The sequence below is a fragment of the Lynx canadensis genome, chromosome B1 (genome assembly GCF_007474595.2).
Source record: "Lynx canadensis isolate LIC74 chromosome B1, mLynCan4.pri.v2, whole genome shotgun sequence".
NCBI lineage: Eukaryota > Metazoa > Chordata > Mammalia > Carnivora > Felidae > Lynx > Lynx canadensis.
In genome coordinates this window covers 163,955,796-163,977,784 of record NC_044306.2, presented here as the reverse complement: position 1 = coordinate 163,977,784, position 21,989 = coordinate 163,955,796, and the positions used below count along the sequence as shown (strand labels likewise).

The following is a 21,989-nucleotide window of genomic DNA, read 5'->3' as shown; positions in this document are numbered from 1 at the left end:
AATCTATGGGATAGTGGACTGAAGAATGACTCCCAAAGATAATCGAGTCCTAATCTCAAACCTGTAAATGTTACTGTATTTGGAAAAGGTGATTTGCAGATGTGATTAGATTAGGAATCTGGAGATGGGAAGATTATCCTAGATCATCTGTGAGCCCTAAATCTAATCACAAATGGCCTTTGTAAGAGGGAGGCAGAAGATTCCATGCTCAAAAGGAGGAGGCTGTGTGAAGACAAGTAGAAAGAGATAAGGGACGCCTGGGTGGCTCAGTTGGTTAAGCAACTGACTGGCTCAGGTCATGATCTCAAGGTTTGTGGGTTTAAGCCCCACCTCGGCTCTGTGCTGACAGCTCAGAGCCTGGAGCCTGCTTCGGATTCTGTGTCTCCCTCTCTCTGCCCCTTCCCTGCTCACTCTCTCTCAAAAAATAAATATTTAAAAAAAATTTTTTTAAAAAGATCTGATTTTGGCCTTGAAGATGATGTAGATACAACTTCAGGCTAGGTAAGGCTGGCAGCCGCCAGAAACTGGGAGACTCAAGGAACTGACCCCCTCCTCCACAGAGCATATACTTGATTTCTGGGGCTCAAAAACTGACAGAATAAACTTCTGTTGTTCTAAGCCACTGAGCTTGTAATTGCTTGCAGTAGCTAGCCTCTGGTAACTAATACTTTAGACTGAAAGCTTCAGATCACAAGTGTAGCTGGAGCTGGAACCTCACCACATTGCCTCCTATGCTGTGTTTTTATTACGGGTTATGGGTCTGCGGGTCAGGGGGGTTAGATCTTATCTATCCATTAGTCGATTTTTTAAAAATTTGAGGTATGGCAATGAAGTTAAACTTTATTTAGATTAAAACCATTAGAGACATGAGCAGGTGGCTAAAGTATGGAGGATTAGCAAATGCCTCATAAAACAACACCGATGATCAACACTAATATAAAAAAATCAATTTATGGTTTATTGGGACGTCAGTTACTTATGTACATTTTCAGTAAATTTCATTTACACAGTACAAAGCACCTCCAAAGATCAAGCTGTAACAAAGTCAGTAATAAAAAATTAAGACAATATGAAAAAGATCATTCTAATTTTTGCCTTGTGGGCCACACAGCTTTGACCAGCAGGGTCCCAGAGGTAATATAGACCATTAAAATGAGACCATTTTTCCATAACAACCTCAAGTAGTTTTGGCTCATGTTCCACAAAATGTAAATTTGGATTTCTGGGAGTCTTTTAAAACAGCAACAAAAAACCCTTAATAGTATAACTAATAAAACTAGTCTTTTCAGAGTCACTGCCATGGGGCTCTGACTTAAGTCCTATATGTTGCCATTTGGTACATCTAAGTTGCTACAATACCAATACTGAATGATGACCGTGTCCTACTGGAGACTAGAAAGGAAACTGGGGCAAAAACAAGTTTCTCAATGAGAAATTCATCCTGTTGTACTCAAAATCTCTTCTTATGGGAAGGAACATGTGATTCAAGTAGCTCTTTAAAATGCTAATGTTAATGGACAAAAATAACTGAAATTGTTTTCTAGGTTTATCAAAATTTCTTTTATGTGAAATCATTTTTCACCTATTATTTTGTATCTCATTCTGACATGAATTACCAATGCTTTTCTATTAATGTGTCAGCAAAGCTACCATTTGACTTGACCATAAATGTACTTAAAGCTATTTGTGGCCAACTGAATATCCAAGATCGTACCTTCCCTGTGATGAATGCTTATTAGAGCTGAAGCTTAGGATATGACCCCACACTCAGTAGCACACGTAGACAATGTGAAGGTCAGAATGCAGTTCCTTGTTGTTGATGAAGAGATTGTGTATGTTGTTATTCACACGTTGCTAATTGCAGTCATGCCTTTCAAAACTCGAAGCATGGAATCTCGTTCTCCTGGTGAAAGAAGTTAGGAACAAAATTGAACTCTATTTGTCTCCCCTTCATGCCAAATTCCAGACCCAAACAGTTTATATATAAGAATCCATTTGAAACTAAAATTTAGATTACATAAAGAATAGAAAGTTTTGTGGGCTTTTGACCAAAATCAGGTCCTGATTTGGGGGTGGGGGGAGTGGAAGGGAAGAGTATATTTTTACTAAAACTGCCCACTATTCCTACAGCCTCTTCTGTTTCATTCTTGCTGACAGATTTGAATTCCAGTTTCCAACATCTGACCTCAATCTCCCACCACAAAAATTCCATTATTACAAGTCTGAATATTTCTGCCTAAAGATGGCCATTCTTTTCTTATCGTTGTTGAAATAGTACCACAAAGGGGCACCTGGGAGGCTCAGGTGGTTGAGCATCCGACTTCAACTAAGATTATGATCTCATGGTTCGTGAATTCAAGTCCCGCGTCGGGCTCACTGCTGTCAGTGCAGAGCCCGCTTTGCATCCTCTGTCCCCCCATTGTCTCTTTGTCCCGCTCACACTCTCTCCCTCAAAAATAAATAAACATTAAAAAAATAACATGAAGTATTTCCATACAGAGTAACACTGATGTCCAGCTCCCTGTTGAAAGTTTAACTGCCCAGACTGTAGGTAACCTACTGATTATTCAAATGAGCTCACCCTGAAAAGACAAGGTAGAAATTTAGGTACTGCGGTAACAGAGGGCCAGGTTCCCAATAAACCTCTAGGCTCCACGCTCTCTCCTTTGTCACACTCAACTCCACAGGTTTGACTCTGCTCAAATCATGTACCTACAAAGCCAACGGAACACGTTTGAAAAAGCTCAGCTCACTTGAGATTCAGATACAAGTTACTCCAAGACCAGTGAAACTAAACTGTATGTAGGATTGTGCCCTGAATATATACCCAAGTGTCAGGTTCATGTGCAGCTCTGTTATCGTTTGGCCTCAGCAGGGTCCTGAACCACAACAGAATGAGATATAATCCTCCTAGAAACTTTCCTCATGTGCAAGTTTTCTTTCAGCATGAGTTTGTTTCTTAGTCTACATTTCACTTTTCAGCTATCTGAGCCAACCCGATTTCTGACCTTCTCAATGTTTTCCTGTGTTCTGTGGATAACTGGACAGCCACTTTTCACATCACCATGGATATCATCTCTGCCTTCTTTAAACCTTTTGTGCCAGTCAAAAACTCTTGCTCTCGACATTACTTCTTCACCATAAACTACTTTTAACATCTCAAGTGTCTCACTTGCAGATTTATTTAACTTTACACAAAACTTAACATGAATTCGTTGCTCTAAATAACGGTCACTCATTTTGATGGTGGAAAAAAGAATAATTCTATTCACATGTACTCACAAGGTTAGTGGGCAACCTGGAAAGCACTGCTGTGCCAGCTAAACACGTACCTGGGCAACAGTCACTCCTCCTGTGATTTCACAAGCCACACATGGAAAAACAGTCCAAACAGAAGAGTGCAAACAAGCTTTGGAGGAGTTGATGAAGGTTTCGGCATCGTATACATACCATCTCAGCTTGAACACCTTGTATTTTCCCATATACAAAAGGGGAGAAAATAAATCAGCATTTTCTTACTTGTCGAATGGCTAAGAAAATGGTATTTGAAATATATGAACTATGCGCAGGGAGCATTTAGCCTCCCCACCTCCCAAAAAAACCCCTAAGGTAAAATCCATCCGAATAACAGTATGGAAGATGCCATTTGTCTTGGCTGTATGTTTAGAAAGAGCCAGTTTGAAATTGTGGGGCTTTTTTGTTTGTTTTTAACACTTTATTTTTTTAAGTTTATTTATTTTGAGTGTGAGCAGGGAAGAAGGGCAGAGGGAAAGAGAGGATCTTAAGCAGGCTCCACACTCAGCCCAGGGCCTGATGTGGGGCTTGATCTCATGACCATGGGATCATGACCTGAGCTGAAACCAAGAGTCAGACACTTAACCAACTGAGCCACCCAGGTGCCCTGAAATTATGGTTTTTCTAATGATGTTGATTGATAGGTCAAATGTAAGATATCAAAATAGTTTATTTCCAACTACATAACGAGAATAGATTTGGTTGTCTCCAGTGTGTATAATACAATGTATGTAGTTGAGTGTTTAGGAATTCTAACATTTAAACATCGTTACCTATATTCATCCTGCACATACTATCTAGTGTATTCAGAATTTAAAACAAACACACATACACTGAAAAACAGCATCTTGTAAGCTCTGAACATGAATTTCTCTCATTTAGTTCTCAAATCAAAACTTGAAAAGGTTTTCACAAATTATGTTTGTACAACCCAAATGCTGGAATTAAAGTTATCCAATGATTGGTTGCAAATATAGATTGTATTTGATGAGTTCTGTGTGTGTGTATGGTGAAATATACAGTCCATACACCATTTTTAAGTGTGTAATTCAGAGGCGTTACTTACATTCATAATGTTGTACAACCATCACATTTCCAGGACGTTTCCATCATCCCAAACAAATTCTGTACCTATTAAATAGTAACTCCCCATTCTCTCCTCTCCCTGGACCCTGGTAAACTCTGTTTCACTTTTTGTCTCTATGAACTTGACTAAGTTCCTCATATCGGTGGAATCATACAGTATTTGTCTTTGTGTCTGGCTTATTTCACTTAACATGTTTTCAAGATTCTCCTATGTTGTAGCAGGTATTACTGACTCCTTAAGGTTGACTAAATACTCCATTGCATGTACATACCACATTTTGTTTATCCATTCCTTTCTACATTTACTTGGGTTGTTTCTATGCTTTGGCTATTGGAAACAATGTTACTGTGAACATGGATGTACCAGTAACTGAGTGTCTGCTTTCAGTGGATCATATGGTAACTCTGTGTTTCATTTTCTGAGAAATCATCAAACTTTTTCAAAGCAACTACACCATTTTGCATGCCCACAAGCAATGCACAAGGGTTCCAGTTCCTCCATATCCTCACCAACACTTATTTTCTACAAACTTTCACACCGGTGGATGAAAATCCCGGTATGTACAGGGTTAAGTATTTGCTTCCCAATCCTCCTTTGCCTCCCCATCTCTCCAGGCCCCCCGCTTTTTGGCAGTGCTTTTCCTTCAGTGAAAACACAGATAATGTTGTGGTTTTTGACAAGCACAAGAATTCAATAAATACTGATATGCTCCTTTACTGGAGGAATCCGCATTACCTTTTTGGGAGGTGAATAGAGCTGTTTTAAGTGTCTGCATTAGAAATGAAGTTCAAAATGTAAGTGTGACTCCACTTGAACTCTGTAAATTAGCAGAAAAAGCACGTGTTAAAAACTGGCTGGGACACTTAAGTAAGGCGGTTAAACCCTAGAAACATAGTATACTGTACTGTACTCCATGAATTAAAAAGGGCGTTAGCATTAGAACCACAAGTTCACCCACTATTTTTAATCCAAATGTTCTTTTCAAGGTTGCACACCCTTCCACATAGGTGGAGTGAGTCAGTACCTGGCAAGGCTTAATCGGGTCTCGCTTTCCTATCACGGGGTCCTTCTGCCAAGTGGCAGCAGAGCGTCTCTGCCAGCCCATCTCCGCTCCTGCGGAGGGGAAGGCAGGTAAAGGTCCAGCCCGAGAACCCAATGCCCGGGCCGCGCCTCACCTGGGCCTCGGGCTCCAGGGTGGGAGGAGACGCAGCTCCCAGCCTGCGCCTCGTCAAGGTCCCTGGCCGTACCCACGACACCAGACAGCCCCCCACTCAGCCTCGACCCGGCAAAAGGCTCCAAGGGTCGGAGGAGCCAGACCAATTGACAAAGCACCGCCGAAAACCGAGACTCTCGCGAGACACAAGACTACTGGGAGGTTCGTCGTGCCAATCAGCGGATGGGGGCGGTCCCAGAGCGCGTTCAATTGGCTAACCATGGGAAAGCTCGCGTTCCATTGGCATCTTTTCTGGCCCCAACTCCACCCCTCGACCGGAATGCCCGCCCCCTTCAATGGCCCCACCTCTGAGCTGAGTGGGTAGGGAGGAGGGGAAACGCCTACAGTAGCGGTGGGTTCCAGGTGCTGGAGCTCAGGCGCCCGAATGGTCCTAACCCTTTACCTGGGGCACCATAGGAACAGGCCACGCTCAGGTTCTGACATGTTCCGTGGTATTCCTTACCTCGGCCATTTACTCTGTATTCCACACTATCCGGTCTTAGGCAGGGAGGTGATTTTACCTGTGCTTGAAAGAAGGCAAGGTTGCATGGACTAATTAAGATGTTTCCCTTAAAGCTTTCTAATCCGAATACCTTATATCTTGCTCTGCATGGTATGCAAGGAGCATTGATTTGTTTGTTTGATTTGGAACAATAATTAAACCCATTGTGCCTTCCCATTAACTCATCAGAAGAGCCCCAGTGAAGTAGGTGCTATTACTGTCCTTGTCAGCCCTATTGCCCTACTTTAATTCACGCCTTCATAATTGCTTGCCTGGATTACTTCTACAAACAGCCCCTTAGCTCCTCTCCTTGCTATCCTCTACAAAGCCGAGGATTAAACTTTCTAATGCAAATCTAATCATGTCTCAAATCCTTCTCAGGTCTCTCAAATGTCAATCCTTCTGTGGCCCTGTGTTGTCCACAGGTTCTGGCAGAAGCTGCTTTTTATCAAAATATGACATATCTATGGTAAGTACACAAGTCATAAATGTGCAGCCTGCTAAAATTTCACAAGTAGATCACACTAGCAGCCAGCTCAAGAAACAACGTAACCAGCATCCCAGAAGTGTTTCTAATCACTAACCACTTCCTTCCCTGCTCAGAGTTATCCACTATCCTTAGAATTGTTCAAGTGGTCAGTAGAGTAGCATCCTTGTGTTTGTACATTATACAAAGGGGTCCATTACAGCATGTAATCTTTTATGTCTAGTTTCTTTAACTCACTTTTATGTTCATCAGGTTCATCCATACGTTAACTACATTTATAGTTTGTTCATGAGGATGCTGTATTGCATTTCACTGTATGAATACCCCACAATTTGCCCAATCAATTGTTGATAGACATTGGAATAGTGTATATTTTGGCGCTATTAAAAATATTGCTGCTATGGACATTGTAATAGAAATCTTTTGATGAACATGATGAATGCATTACTCTTGGATATATACCTAGAAATGGAAATGTTGGGCCATAGGTTGTGCCGTGTTCAAATTTAGATATTTTTAAACTTTTCCAAAGTACACCAATTACATTCCTATCAGCAAAATATGACAGTTCCATCTTTTCCACATTCTCATCAACACTTGGTATTTTTCATCTTTTTTCATTTTGGCAATTTTGGTGGATGATAATCATGTCTCATGCGAGTTTAATGTGCATCTCCCTGATGATTAAGGAGGTTGAGCACCTTTACATATGTTTATTAGTTGTTTATAATTTTATGAAGTGTCTGTTAAAATTTTACTCATTTTTGTCAGCTGAGTGTCTTTTTTATTTGTATTTTTCCTAACGTTTGCTTACAAAAAATTTCAAATACTTAGCAAAGTTTAAAGAATTTTACAGTGAACATACATAAATCTGCCATATAGATTCTATGAATATGCTTTATTACATTTTTTATGAAACATGCTTTATTACATTTCTATCCTTTATCCATCTGAATGTTGTTGCATTTCAAAGTAAATTGCAAATACCAATACATGTCCTCTAAATACTTTAGCCTGTATATCACTTAGGTGAAATTAAATTCACAAATCTTTATTGTATATTTGCTGAGTTTTGAGCAAGTGAGTCTTGAGTTCTATGCCTCCTCCCAGTCAATCTTCATTTCCACTTTCCTGGGCACAACTTCCATCCTGATTTATTCTCCACTATATAGCTTTATGTGTTTCAAAATTTCATAATCCTGGAATTGAACAGTGTGTACTCCTGTGTAAGCCTGCTTTCACTCAGCATACTGTATTTCTCAGTCCATGTTGTTGCATACGTCAGTAATCTATTTAATTGCTGAGTGGTATTCCACTGGGCACATATACCACAGTCTGTTGATATGTAAGCGGTTTTCTTGTATGCATCCTTTGTCAGGTATATGTGTTGCAAATCTCTTCTTCAATTCTGGGTTTCTTTTCATTCTTTTAGTAAATGAAGTCTTTTGAGAAATAAACAAGTTCTTCATTGTAATCTTCCAGTTTGTTGATTTCTATGTTGACTGTTTCTGATGTTAAGAAGTCTTTGCTTACTCCAGGTCATTAAGATTTCTCCTGTGTTTTCTTCTAAAAATTTTACTATTTTAATTTGCCCATTAAGAACAGTAAACTATTTGGAATTGACTGTTGTAAGTGGTGGGATTTAGAAGTAGATCCAGATGCTTTTTCTTCCATGTGGATATCCAATTAATCCAACGTGTTAATTTAAAAGATCATTTTCGGGGCGCCTGGGTGGCTCAGTCGGCTGGGCGTCGGACTTCGGCTCAGGTCATGATCTCGCGGTCCGTGAGTTCAAGCCCCGCGTCGGGCTCTGGGCTGACCGCTCAGAGCCTGGAGCCTGCTTCGGATTCTGTGTCTCCCTCTCTCTCTGCCCCTCCCCCGTTCATGCTCTGTCTCTCTCTGTCTCAAAAATAAATAAACGTTAAAAAAAATTAAAAAAAAAAAAAGATCATTTTCCCCACTTGCAGTGTCATAAATCAGGTAGCCATGTGTAGACCTATTTTGCACTGCTATTGTGTTTGATCCATTTGCTTTGTCTATCTTTGCATCAAGACCACCCAGTCTTCATTACTATTTGCTGTATAATGACCCTTTATAGTACATCACTGAACTGAAATTTCGATTTAATTAAATTTGATCTAAATAGCCATGAGGCTAGTGACCACCAAATTGGACAGCACAGATACAGAACACTTCCATCCCCATGGGAGGTCCTGTTGATAGTACTGCTTTGGAAGACATCTAGAGCCCAATACCAGATCCTTCGTATCAGACAGGCGATTTTGAGTTTATTGCTGAACTGCTCTTCAAAAATATCTGTGTATAATCGCATTTGAGAAATTCAAAACACATCTTCCCACATGTAGGTAAGACACCCAGCTCTTTTGACCTTGCACTTTCAGCGATGAAAATATGCTTTGGGAGACATTTCCTATGATGAGACACCATAAAATATGTAGCCCCAAATCATATGAAAAGATGCCTGCTGTAGTACCATTACATGTAGTTTACTATCTGTTCTGGTCCAAGGTCACACTTAATTCTCTTTTGGAGGTCTTTTCTGGGCCGTCACAGCTGTGTTTGAGAGAGTTTGCCCTTACACCTGCCATCAGAAGGCTGAGTCAGATCCGGCTCCTGTGTGTAAGGAATTCCTCAAACCATTTTGTCCTGTTTATTCCACCAGTCTTGTGACATAAAATGATGCACATGTACTTATTATGTACTTCAGGTGTTACTTTTTACAGTAGATGTATTTATTTCTCCCTACAATGCTTAAATTTGAAAACTTTCTTTTTTAATGTCTTTTGTTTTATAGTACTGTGATGGCTATTTTATTTTATTTTTTTAATGTTTATTTATTTATTGAGAGAGAGAGAGAGAGAGAGAGAGAGAGAGAGAGAGAGAGAGAATGTGTGTGTGAGCAGGGGAGGGACAGAGAGAGAGAGAGAGAGAGAGAGAATCCCAAGCAGGCTCTGTGCTGACAGTTCAATGCAGGGCTCGAACTCACGACCCATGAGATCATGACCTGAGCTGAAATCAAGAGTTGGACCCTGAACTGACTGAGCCACCCAGGTGCCTCCTGTGATGGTTATTTTAATTTGTCTTCAATTTCCAGACTTGAGTATAGCACAGGGCTTTACTGGCAGTCTACATTTCCACTGGGGCAACGAGTATTTATGGAGCACCTACTCTGCGAGGTGCCCTGAGAGAGGCCCTGGAGAGACACTACGATGAATAATAGATAATAGTTACCACTGAGCATCTATGAGAGCTCTCACACTTGCATTTGTTATTTTTAATGATCATAACAATACTATAAGGTAAATACTGTTACCTCATTTTTCAGGCGATAAAGCTAAGGTTTTGGGAGGTCAAATTTCTGCAGCCAGTAGGTGCTAGAGCTGAGATTTAAGCTTTGAATCCCTAACCTCTCTCCCACCTCTGTGAGACCCTTCAGACTTCAAAGGAGATTTGTTTCCTCTCAAGGAACACCTTGTCTTGTAAAGGAGACAAACATGATAACCACAACCCACAGGAGAACAGACATTACAAAAGGCAGGGGGATGTACATGTAGTCAACCTGTGGGAAATGAGCCACATTGCCCAGCAACTTGGTCTTGTGAATGTGTCCTGAAATCTCTTCTTCTTCCTGAACTCCTTCTAGAATGATCTGAGAAGTAACATTTCCTCTCCCTGTCTTCATTCTGCAGCCAAGCTATTCTCTGACCCTACGTCTGAGGAAGAGGCACTGCTAACAAATGGTCAGTGCCCTCTTTAGGAGTACAACACTCCAATGATCGCTCAGAACCAGAATCTGTTAGCACCTCCAGAGCAAACCTCTGAGTCAATGTGGAAAAAGGACCCGCAAGGATGGGCCCTTAAAGGAGATTCTGCCTCTGAACGTAGTGGCTGGGTCTCTAGTGCTATCTTGGACCATAAGGATAAGGACCACATCCTAGGTGTTATGGGTTGAATTCTGTCCATCCCCTGCTCCCCATATTTATATGTTGAAGTCCCAACCTCCAGTATCTTAGAAAGTGACCTTATTTGGAATGTGATCTTACAGGGTCATTGCAGATGTAAATTGGTTAAGATGAGGTCGTACTGAAGTATCATCCTAATCTAATATGACTGGTGTACTTATATAAAAGGGAAATTTGGACACAGAGACATACACACACAGGGAGAACACTATATGAACACGAAGATGAAGGCAGAGGTGCCTCTACAAACCAAGGAACGCCACCGGATCCACCGGAAGCTGTGGGAGAGGCCTAGAACAGATTCGTCCTTATAGTCCTCGGAAGAAACTGACCCTGTCAGCCCCTTCATCCTGGGTGTCTGGCCACCAGAACTGTGAGACAAGAAATTTCTGTTGTTTAAGCCACCCAGTTTGTGGTACTTTTTTATGACAGCCCTAACAAATAAATACACTAGGGATGGCAAAGAAATGAGGTGGAAGGAATCTGAGCCCCCGAGGCGCTTTAGGGAGCACAATCCCCACCAGCCTCGGTGTCTATAATCATCTGCCTTGTTTTAGGCACATACTGGCTGTGTCTTATCTGCATTAAAGCCAATACTAATTGACATTCAGGATAAAGTCCAAACTCCTTATCATGACCTACCAGGCCCATCAAGGTTTGGCCCCCTCCTTCTCTCCTGCCTTGCCCCTTCTGACCCCACACATTCAGTCATATAGCACTACTGTCCTCCCAGATCCCCCTCTTAACCTCTTTCCTCTGTGCGTGCTTCCTCCTCTCCTCGTAGTAGCTTTCTCACCCCTTTCTCTCTGCCTGTGTTCTTTCTTATCCTTCTTGGCTTGGCCATCTCTTTACTTAGGTTTCACATCCTCCGGAATTCCTTCCTGGACCTCCCTGGGGTCAGTTTCTGATCTCATGCTCCCAGTGCTTCCTGTTATCACAATGTAGATCCGTTATGTTGTAGACTGTGAACTACTTTTGGAGTTCGGTGCCTGGCCCATCATAAATACTCATTAAATTTTGTTCAATGGTGAAGGATCACTAAGAGTTTTCCTCATTCTATCGATGGGATGATGTGTTCCAAATCTCTAAAAAACAAACTTATGTAGATTTTTTTTTTTTTTTTTGAAGAGCAGACCAACAATAAACTCAAGATGGCTATGAAATGAAGCATCTGGGATTGGCCCTTTTTTTTTTTTTTTCCATTTTAGTCATGAGTAGCTTGAAACATTTTTTTTTTTTAATTATTTAAGTATAGTTGACATACAATGTTGTATTAGTTTGGGGTGCACAACATAGTGGTTCAACAATTCTATACATTCTACGGTGCTCACCGTGGCAAGTGTATGTACCATCTGTCACCACACATTATCACAATATTATTGACTATATTCCCTATGCTGTACTTTTCATCTCTGTGACTTATTTATTTTATAACTGATATTGGCTTTCAGATGACTTGTAAAGCAGTGGGGTCTATAGAACTTATTGTGAGTTTGGAAATGTACTGTCCAATATGGTAGCCACTATCCACGTGGCCAATAAAATCAAATTTCATTCCATTCAAAGTGCAGTTTCTCAATATGGTAGGTTGAATAATGGCTTCCAAACATATCCACCTCCTAATCTCCAGAACCTGTGAACTTTGTGTGGTAAAAGGGACTTTGCAGATGTGGCTAAACTAAAAATCTTGAGATGGAGAAATGATCCTGGCTGATCTGAGTGGACCCTAAATGTAATTACAGGTGTCTTTATAAGAAGGAGACACAGAGCGACTGGACAGCCAAACAAGAAAATAGCGCTCCAGCTGAGGCTATGCTGCTGGCTTTGAAGATGGAGGAAGCACTGCAGGGAAGGAAGCTTTGGAAGCTGGAAAAGGCAACGAAATGGGTTTTTCCCTAGAGCCAACAAAAGACGTGTGCCCTGCAGACAGCTTAGTGTTAGCCCGTGAAACTGATTTCAAACTGTAAGACAATAAACATGCATTGTTTTAAGCGCTTGCGTGTGTGGTATTTTCTTACAGCAGTTGTAGGAAATTCATACACACAGTGGCACTAGCCACATTTCAGGCGCACGCTGCTGGACAGTGCAGTTCTAGAATCCTCTGCTTGGTGAGGAAGTATCTATGATAGATCTAGACACTGCATCTTTCAAAATTTAGAAATTCTAAATATTAGTGATTTGCTACTTGTATCCAACATGGGTTTGGGATGCGATTCTTTTGCATAGGAAAACCAAGCCAAGAAAGCTCACGTATCTTCTGTTGAAGCACATCATAACTACTGTCAATCAAAGCCTGTCTCTGATATTGTGATCCGTTTCCTTCAGTTGAGGCCATTTCTAAATGGCCTCGTTTACCTCATGAAAATTGACAGCAATCAGAGATGCTTCCATTCAATTCATCTTTCTCTTTGGAACACTAAAAGCATTATCAAGTCAGATACAAATGATACCCCTCTTGATAAACGTCTCACTTAATAAAAATGGTGATTTTGATGTCTCGGTTTTGTTTGGTCCATGTGCAGTCCAGGCGGGAGCCTCTGATCTTTGCTTCAAAAGGTCCCACACGATAGGCCACCCAGTGCTGTGCTGCCGGTTTCAGCATCATGCCTCCACCTGTCTGCGCGCATGGGAAGGTTTTATGACAGCCAACTGTTAAAAAAGTAAGGGGCAAACTTCTTTGAAAATGGTGTGCGTGGAGGGTGGGGGGGGGGGGGGGGAAGTACCACCAGACAAACTCTATTAAGCCAATTACTAAACCACCTTGAATTATACTCCTTAACATTAACAGTCTAAACCTAGCTGGAAAAGGTGGCTTATATCCCACCACTGGCAACTCTTTTTGCTTGAATTATTTCATTGTTGGAAAATATACATAACACAAAATTTTACCACTTTTTACCATTTTCAGCGTATCATTCAGTGGCATTAGGAACTTTCACAATGTTGTCCAACCATCATTACTATCTGCTCCCAGAAATTTTTCATCTTCCCCAGCTGAAACTCTGAACCCGTTAAAGAATAACTCCCCATCCACTCTCCTCCCAGCCCCTGGTAATCTCTGTTCTACTTTCCATCTCTATGAATCTATTCTAGGAACTTCATACAAGTGGAATCCTACGGTACTTGTCCTCTGACTTATTTCACTCAGCATGATGTCTTCCGGGTCCATACATGCGGTAGTATCTAGCAGACTTTTATTCCTTTTTAATGTTGAATAATCTCCCGCAGGATGTACACACCACATTTCCTTCATCCATTCACATCCATCAGTGGACACTGGGTTGTTTCCATCTTCTCACTATTGTGAATAACACTGCTATGAAAATTGCTGTACACACTGGTGTGTTTTAGTAGGAGCCTACAAAACCCCAATAACCAGAAATTGCACAGTGGGAGAAACAGGTTTAAAGTCTCCCCTAAATTCGTGGTTATAAACTTGGCCACCCATTAGAAGCACCTGGGATGTTTTAAAAAATTCCCCATTCTCAGTCGGTTGTGCATCCGACTTCGGCTCAGGTCATGATCTCGCAGTTTGTGAGTTTGAGCCCCGCGTCGGGCTCTGTGCGGACAGCTCGGAGCCTGAAGCCCGCTTCGGATTCTGTGTCTCCCTCTCTCTCTGCCCCTCCCCTGCTTGTGCTCTGTCTCTCTCTGTCTCTCAAAAATGAATAAATGTAAAAAAAAAAAAATTAAAAAACAAAATTCCCAATGCCCATACTGCACTCCAGACTGATATCAGATTGCCTGGAAATGGGACCCAGGAATCAGTATCTTGTGTAAATCTTACCAGTTGATTCTAATGTGCAGCCAAGCTTGAGAACCAGTGCCCTGAACAGTATATTGGTAAACATAGCTTCACCTCAAGCTCGTTTCCCTTCCCTATAATCTCTAAATCATACTTAGGCTTTCCTAGACCTTCAAATCCAATTTAGCTGAATTAACTTCATTTTTGTATTTTCAAGATCTGCTAAGCCAAAGCATTTCACTTTGTAATTTAAGTGTGAAGGGCGCCTGGCTGGCTCAGTCAGTAGAGCACGCAACTCTTGATCTCAGGGTTATGAGTTCAACCCCCACGTTGGGCGTGGAGCCTACTTTCAATTAATAATTAATTAATTCATTAATTAACAATATAATTTAAGTCTGAATGGGAGGGAAATCTCAGATCTACCTATCATTATTAAAGGAATGTTTGCTCCTATCGGAGACAAGATGAATATATTCAAATATGTTTTAAAAACACTTACGCAATTTGATCCAATAATGAAACCCTAGACACATCCTCTTTAACTTCAGGACTCAAGGTGTATTCCCACTGACACAATGATTCAATATTGCTTTGGAAATTCCGTGTTAATATAATGAAACATGAAAAGAGAAAAGCACCATTATTCATATGTGATGTAGGTGATATTCCTAGAAAATCCAAAGGAATCAGCTGGAAAATATCCTGGAGATATAAAAATAGGTAAATGGCAATAAAAAAAAGATAAAAGTCAATAGGATCCTTGTATGACCAGTAAGAGACCAATAAGAGATCTAATCTATAACAGTCACAAAAATATAAAATACTTCAAACAACAAAAGATGTAGTATATATTCGTGTAGTTATAAACCATATTGGGGAGTGCCTCAGAGATTGGCCTGTAAACCAGGCTGCCACCCTTAGTGGCTGTAGAAACTGGGAATTTACTTAACCTCTCTGTGATTTAGTTTATCTATCTGTAACATTGAGATAACAATAGTGCCTCCCTCACAGAGCTGGGAAAATTACAAGTTGAAAATGTAGAGTGCTTAAAACAGTCCCTGCTACATACTAAGTATCCTTTCAGTGTTAGCTTTTAACTTTATTACTGGGAGTCTTTTGAAAAAGGAATTGAATAGATGGAGACCTGTAATTTATTTTTTTTATTTTTTATTTTTTTATTTTTTATTTTTTTTTTATTTTTTATTTTTTTGAGAGACAGCGAGAGCCTGAACAGGAGCACAAGCAGGGGAGGGGCAGAGAGAAAGGGAGAGGGAGAATCCCAAGCAGGCAGCGTTCTGTCAGCACAGAGCTTGAGGGAGGCAGAATTGTTCCCATGAGCCATGAGATCATGACCTGAGTGGAGATCAAGTCCGATGCTTAACCAGCTGAGCCGCCAGGTGCTCCGCACAGCATATTCTTAAATAGAGTGAGTTTACAGGAATAAAGGATGGAGGGAGACAGAAAATAAATAAACATCGGATGACCAGGTATGTAAGAAATAGGTTCTGAAACTTGATGCTAAATATTTTTATGTCTGTTTTCCCTCTTGAATTTATCACTGCATAATGTGTATAAATTATGCAATTTTTATTTTCCTGCAAGCCCAATTGAATATATAGAGAATGCTAAATATAAAGAGAAAATTTATTTTTTTATTTTTTATTTTTTTAAAAATTTATTTATTTATTTTATTATTTTTTTTAACGTTTATTTATTTTTGAGATGGAGAGAGACAGAGCATGAATGGGGGAGGGTCAGAGAGAGGGAGACACAGAATCCGAAACAGGTTCCAGGCTGTGAGCTGTCAGCACAGAGCCTGATGTGGGGCTCGAACTCACGGACCGCGAGATCATGACCTGAGCCGAAGTCGGCCGCTTAACCGACTGAGCCACCCAGGCGCCCCGAAAATTTATTTTTTAATTCACATGGATTAGAATATAAAAGAATGCCCAGAGGAGCGGAGGGCTATTATCAGCTTTTACTACCTATTATGGAGCCCTTTCAGAATAGCAGTGGTATAGCAGAAGTCTGCTTCAGTGAAAAAGAATCCAGAAAGAGATGCAGCTCCAATTTAAACTTTTTTAAAGTTTATTTATTTATTTATTTATTTACTTATTTATTTTTGTAATATTATTTTTAATGTTTATTTACTTTTGAGAGAGAGAGAGCAAATGGAGGAGGGGCAGAGAGAGAAGGAGACCCAGAATCCGAAGCAGGTTCAAGGCTCTGAGCGCTCAACACAGAGCCCGACGCTGGGCTCGAACCCATGGACCACGAGATCATGACCTGAGCTGAAGTCGGACGCTTAATGGACTGAGCCACCCAGGTGCCCCATCACAGCTCCAATTTAAGAGAGAAACAGAAAACCTGGTTGTATAAGATTTTTCAAAATCACAAAGGTAAGGAAAACTAGTGAATATATTTTGATAACTGATTCAAAATTTGAAAACAAATAGCCTATAGGTAAGAAATTAAATATAAAAGCTTAAATTTATGGAGACTTCTTAGTAGGCAATTTTTGAAACACATCTGTGGAAGAAAAGTCCATTTCTCTCTGCTTTGAAGAACTCAACAGAAAGGGCTGGAATATCTGAATATCTATTACAACTTTAAATATCTATAAAATGGAAAAAGAAAAGCACAATAGCAGAACGGGAGGTTTGAAAATCAAGTTTGACACAAAGTTACTCCCTCAGTTCTCTTTATCTCCACTTCTACAATCCTGGCTATAGAATCTCTTACCTCGGCCTCTGAAATAACCCTTCCTCCAGCTGGTGTCTCTGCTGCCTCCTTTCTCGGCAAGACAGGCTGGGTGATCCTTATAATTTTTTTTTTTATTTTGTTACTTTTTAAATGTCTATTTATTTTTGAGACAGAGTGCATGCACCAGTGGGGGAGAGGCGGAGAGAGAGAGGGAGACAGAGGATCCAAAGCCGGCTCTGTGCCGACAGCAGAGAGCCTGATGCGGGGCTCGAACTCACAAACCCTGAGATCATGACCTGAGCTGAAGTTGGGTGCTCAACTGACTGGGCCACCCAGGTGCCCCCTGAGCGATCCTTTTTAAAGGATCATTGCTTTTCTGAAGCACTTAAATAAAAGTCACAACCCCTAGTCAGGCTGACACGACACATGACCACTCTACCTTCTCCTACCTAGTTTCAGTGGCTGAACTGTCCCACTTGAATCTTTATACCAGCTGTTTCCTCTGCCTGGAATACTCTTCCTGGCCCCCATCTCCATAAGGCTGGATCCTTTTTGTCCTTTGGACCTCAGCTTAAATTTTTCTTTCTCCACAAAACCTTATCTGAGACCCCAGCTTAAAGTAATAATGAAACTAACATTTATAAATTATTCTTCTATATGTCAGGCATTTTCTGACACTTTGTGTGCAAAGCTCATACTATCTCACAAAAACCCAGTGAGATAGTTTATTATTTGTCAAAAAGAGCGTTTATTATTACTTATTTATAATAGCCTCTTACGCTTTTATGCTTTCTTGCCAGATGCCTTCGGAACAGGTGCTTTCTGACCCTTCAGAGCCTTTGGAGGCACTGCCTTCTGGCCTGCAGTGTTCAGGACAGGAACATTCTAGGCTGGAAGCTTCTTGCCCACAGCAGCCATCTTTTTTGCTGGCACCCTTGCAGCAGCTGCTGAAGCCGCACCCTTAGCAGCAACTGCTTTTTTGGGGAGAAGCTTTCAGGAGAGTTGCTTTTTGTAGCTTCCTAACTTCCAGCTTGGTTATTCTGTTCCTCATTTTCTTTGCCTTCATGACTTTGTAATGATCAGAATCTGTCATCTTGGCTTTCCTTTCTCTGGTTTCAACTTTCTTGGCCCATCTCATGGCTGCCCCTGTTTGGTATCTGCCTTCTGCCAGGCTTGTCAGACATACTTCTGGCAGGCACTGTGAGGGAACTTGACGACACAGTCAGTGAGCGGCATGCACTTGAAAGGCACAGCCTGTCTCCTCACCTGACACAAAGGTCCATCAGCCAAAGCCCTGTTCTGGTCAATACCATCTACGATCATGAACAGCTTCCCAGCGTGAGGCCCGAGGGAGACGTGGGCCACCCTGGCCAATCTCCATGAAACGCTGTGCTGGCGGCATTCGGCGAGAAGCTGGATTTTATTTTTATTATCATTCCCATCTTATAGTAAGGAAACTGAATCCCCAGCAAAGGTATGCAAAGATCCCGATATAACTGAAAGACTAGCTTGTCGCAGATTTCACTTAATTGCTCTGCTGGGTATAAGGTAGCCTGCCAACTACTCATAATCACATCACTCTGTTTTTATTTTTACTTTTTTGAAGTGTGATTTGTTTGTTTGTTTTTCTTCTCTTGATCGAATGTGAGCCTTAATTCTGTTTTGTTCACTGCCGTGTGTTCTGGACCTAAAACAATGGCTAGCACATACTCAACTACCGTTTGTTGAATGAATGGATGAGTAAATAAGCAGATAATTAGGAAATTGCTGAACTTGATGAAGAAAACATACAGGATTACGAAACGACAAAAGGATCGTTTTAAAATTCTCGTTCAAACGTTTACTCTGAAAAAAAAAAAAAGCCCACCTTTTTACTCTGAATTATAGATTCACAGAAAGTTGCAAAAATATTCCCCCACATTCCCCCAGTAGCAAAACTATAATATCAAAACCAGGAAATTAACATTGGGGGGCTCCTGGGTGGCTCAGTCTGTTGAGTGTCTGACTTCTGCTCAGGTCATGATCTCACAGCTCGTGTGTTGGAGCCCCAAGTCAGACTCTGTGCTGACAGCTCAGAGCCTGGAGCCTGCCTCAGGTTCTGTGTCTCCCTTTCTCTCTGCCTCTCCGCTTGCATGCCTTGCATGCCTCTCTCTGCCTTGTGGCTTGCATGCTCACTCTCTTAAAAATAAATATTAAAAAAAATTTAGAAAAAAGAAAATTAACATTGGTATATGCATGACAGTGTTCCATGGTTTTGTGTGTTTTGTCATGTGTAGATTCATGTAACCACCGTCACAAGCAAGACACGGAATTATGTCACCACAAGGATCTCCTTCAAAAATAGATTATTTTGAAAATATAATAATATTTGGAAAAATTTGGAAATTTTGGAAAATTGAGAAAATCCACATTTTCCTTAACAATTTTTTTTTAATTTTTTCATTGTTTATTATTTTTGAGGGAGAGAGAGACAGAGAGCAAGCAGGGAAGGGGCAGAGAGAGAGGGAGACACAGAATCGGGAGCAGGCTCCAGGCTCTGAGCACTCAGGACAGAGCCTGACGCGGGGCTCAAACTCAGACTGCAAGATCATTACCTGAGCTGTGGTCGGCCGCCCAACTGACTGAACCACCCAGGCGCCCCAACAATTATTTTTATTATACATGTTTTCCCACAGTTGTTATTACTTTGTGCTATAATTTTTTTTAATGCTCAATGGACATCCTCTTAATCTTTGATTTTTGCAGATCTCTTGGTTTGCAAGTTACATTCTACAAAATTGTTGCAAGGTAATAATGCAACTGTTCCTCCTGAAATATTCCTTTGCAGGAGTGCTGGTTAAGACTGCTACATTTAAATACTCTATCTTCTATAAAGTCACAATGTAATCATCACAATAAAAAGTATTTGTTCCCCAGTCTTCCATCTGTATAACACAGAATTGAGTGAGGAACTGACTTCATTTCCTTTAAGTAATTTAAGTGGTTTTCTTGATCACTTTCATTTTGTACTCAGATTATCTAGATCCCAATGATGGATCAACTTTTAAAGAGGTTATCTATATACCTATTCATTTATGATATATATATGTACGTGTGTGTGTATACCTGTTCATATATGATAAAATAGTTCATTGTTACCGGAAAAAAAAATAGACTGATGTGAAAAGCTGGGGTTCAGGAGTGAGTGGTCAAGAAAGAATTCTTGAGACATCTTTGGTGCAAAAAGTTGGTCTTCCTAAAGGGGACAGGACCTGTGGGCAGAAAGAGCTGCACTGGGGATGTGAGGAGTGGCTGATTACACACTTTTAAGTCAGGAGGGGGTTAGGGATCGCATAAGTCTCTAAGGAATTTGGAAGCAAGGTTTCCAGGACCTTGAGGGGCTGGGTGTTGTTGGGAAAAGGTAATTTATTACTGTAGCAAAACCTTAGTCATGAGACCCTTCAGATGTGTATCAGTGGGCCATATACATATACATGTACATGGAGGACGATTGCTAACATATATCTTGGTGGGGTGGGTAGAGTTAAAGGAAGTTTCTAAAGGGATTTTTTTTTACATGATCCTGGAGGTTGGGCTAATGTCAAGCTAAAGTTGCCTTTTTCCTCTAGCAAAGTATTAACATCGAGGCGGTTTAGCCCCTTGAGGAAGGTCACTCTGCCTGTCCCAAGTACTTGTCAATGGGCTGCAAGTTATAAGGAAGTTTAATTTTTTCTGTATTTCTTTTGCCTTTGTTCTCCACATCACAGAGGAGTTGAAGAAATCAGTATGAACTAATTTATTTTACTATGTCTAGGCATAGAAATATAGGTACCAACGCATATACATGGATTCATGGACACAGATTTTCTAGCTATGTCCATCAAGGGTGGGCACCCTAATAGCAGTGGCAATGAGCATACCTTGTACCCTGCTTTTGGTTTCTCAATAACATTATCAGGAAAAGGAACCATGGTTCCTTGGAATATGATGGGTCCTGAGGCTGGGCAGGAAAACCATAAGGTGAGGCTGGAGCATCTTGATGCTCCAGGAAGGAAGTGTGAAACATAAAACAAAACAAAGGACGGGAGTATGTCAAAAGGATGTGGGAGCCAACTTGAAAGAGCTCTCAGAGGACATAGCTGGGACAATTTGAGCAATAGTAAAAATGACAGCGCTGCATTACAACCAAAGAACAATGTATATATCCAAGAGTCCATAGTGATAAAAATGACTGAAATAAATCTTACTTGCAGTAGAATTTCAATTAATAAACAGAGAAGTAGAAAACCACCACGTAAAGGCCACAATGATAATTGCAGTGGCATGATCTACTGTTAATGCTACAATTTTGACAGTTCAACTTTAAAAAGAAACAGGGCATTTGCACAATACTTCGATTTTGAGGTTTTCAATTCAGGCTACCAAAACTTCTAAAATGCTATCAATTTGCAAACAAAACACTTAAGAACAAGGTCTTTTGGAGAGCCACCTTAGTCCTATTTGTAGATTTAAGACATTGAAATCATTCACCACTGTAACAATCATTTGGAGGATTAGTGTTAATACTAAAAGAATTGATTACAATGGCTCTTGATTTGTGGCATCTTTGAGTCTCAGTAAATGTTGATAAATAATTCAGTGAATTGCTAAAACATCTGGTGAGCCTTCTGAGTTGGCTAATAAATAATGAACTCTTTTCCCAACCAATGTATTGTGTTCGGCTGAATAATGGATATTTTCCCTGTAAGTTTCACATATCAAAAATGTCTTTGGGTCCATCATTAGTAAACTTGAAACTATTTTCTAGGACTGTCCATCCCCTACAAACTTTAAATATGGAAGCAGGAAAGCCTATCTTCTAACCCAATAATGTGGGGCTTAACATATTTCAGAACCATTCATGCTATTTGATAAGACTATCTTTCCAACAGACATTTTCTATCATGCCAATGACCGCACTCTCCTTTCACTTAGTCATTGGCATTGTGGAATACGCGTT

General features: G+C 40.6%; 1 long non-coding RNA gene and 1 pseudogene across 4 annotated transcripts; both read right to left on the bottom strand.

Moving 5' to 3' along the window:
• Positions 1 to 932: 932 nt before the first annotated feature.
• On the bottom strand, positions 933 to 5,721 carry LOC115512640. Of its 4 annotated transcripts, XR_003968441.1 has the most exons (6): positions 5,629 to 5,721; positions 5,406 to 5,494; positions 5,117 to 5,198; positions 3,333 to 3,467; positions 2,582 to 2,712; positions 933 to 1,903 (listed from the first exon to the last, which is right to left on the bottom strand). It is a non-coding gene; the product is annotated as an uncharacterized LOC115512640 (long non-coding RNA). The 4 variants fall into 4 exon arrangements; XR_003968443.1 differs by lacking the exon at positions 5,406 to 5,494 and having other exon boundaries at positions 5,557 to 5,721; XR_003968440.1 differs by lacking the exon at positions 5,629 to 5,721 and having other exon boundaries at positions 5,406 to 5,546.
• A 12,073-nt stretch (positions 5,722 to 17,794) lies between these two features.
• Positions 17,795 to 20,961, bottom strand: LOC115513077 (annotated as a pseudogene).
• Between the last annotated feature and the right edge of the window lie 1,028 nt (positions 20,962 to 21,989).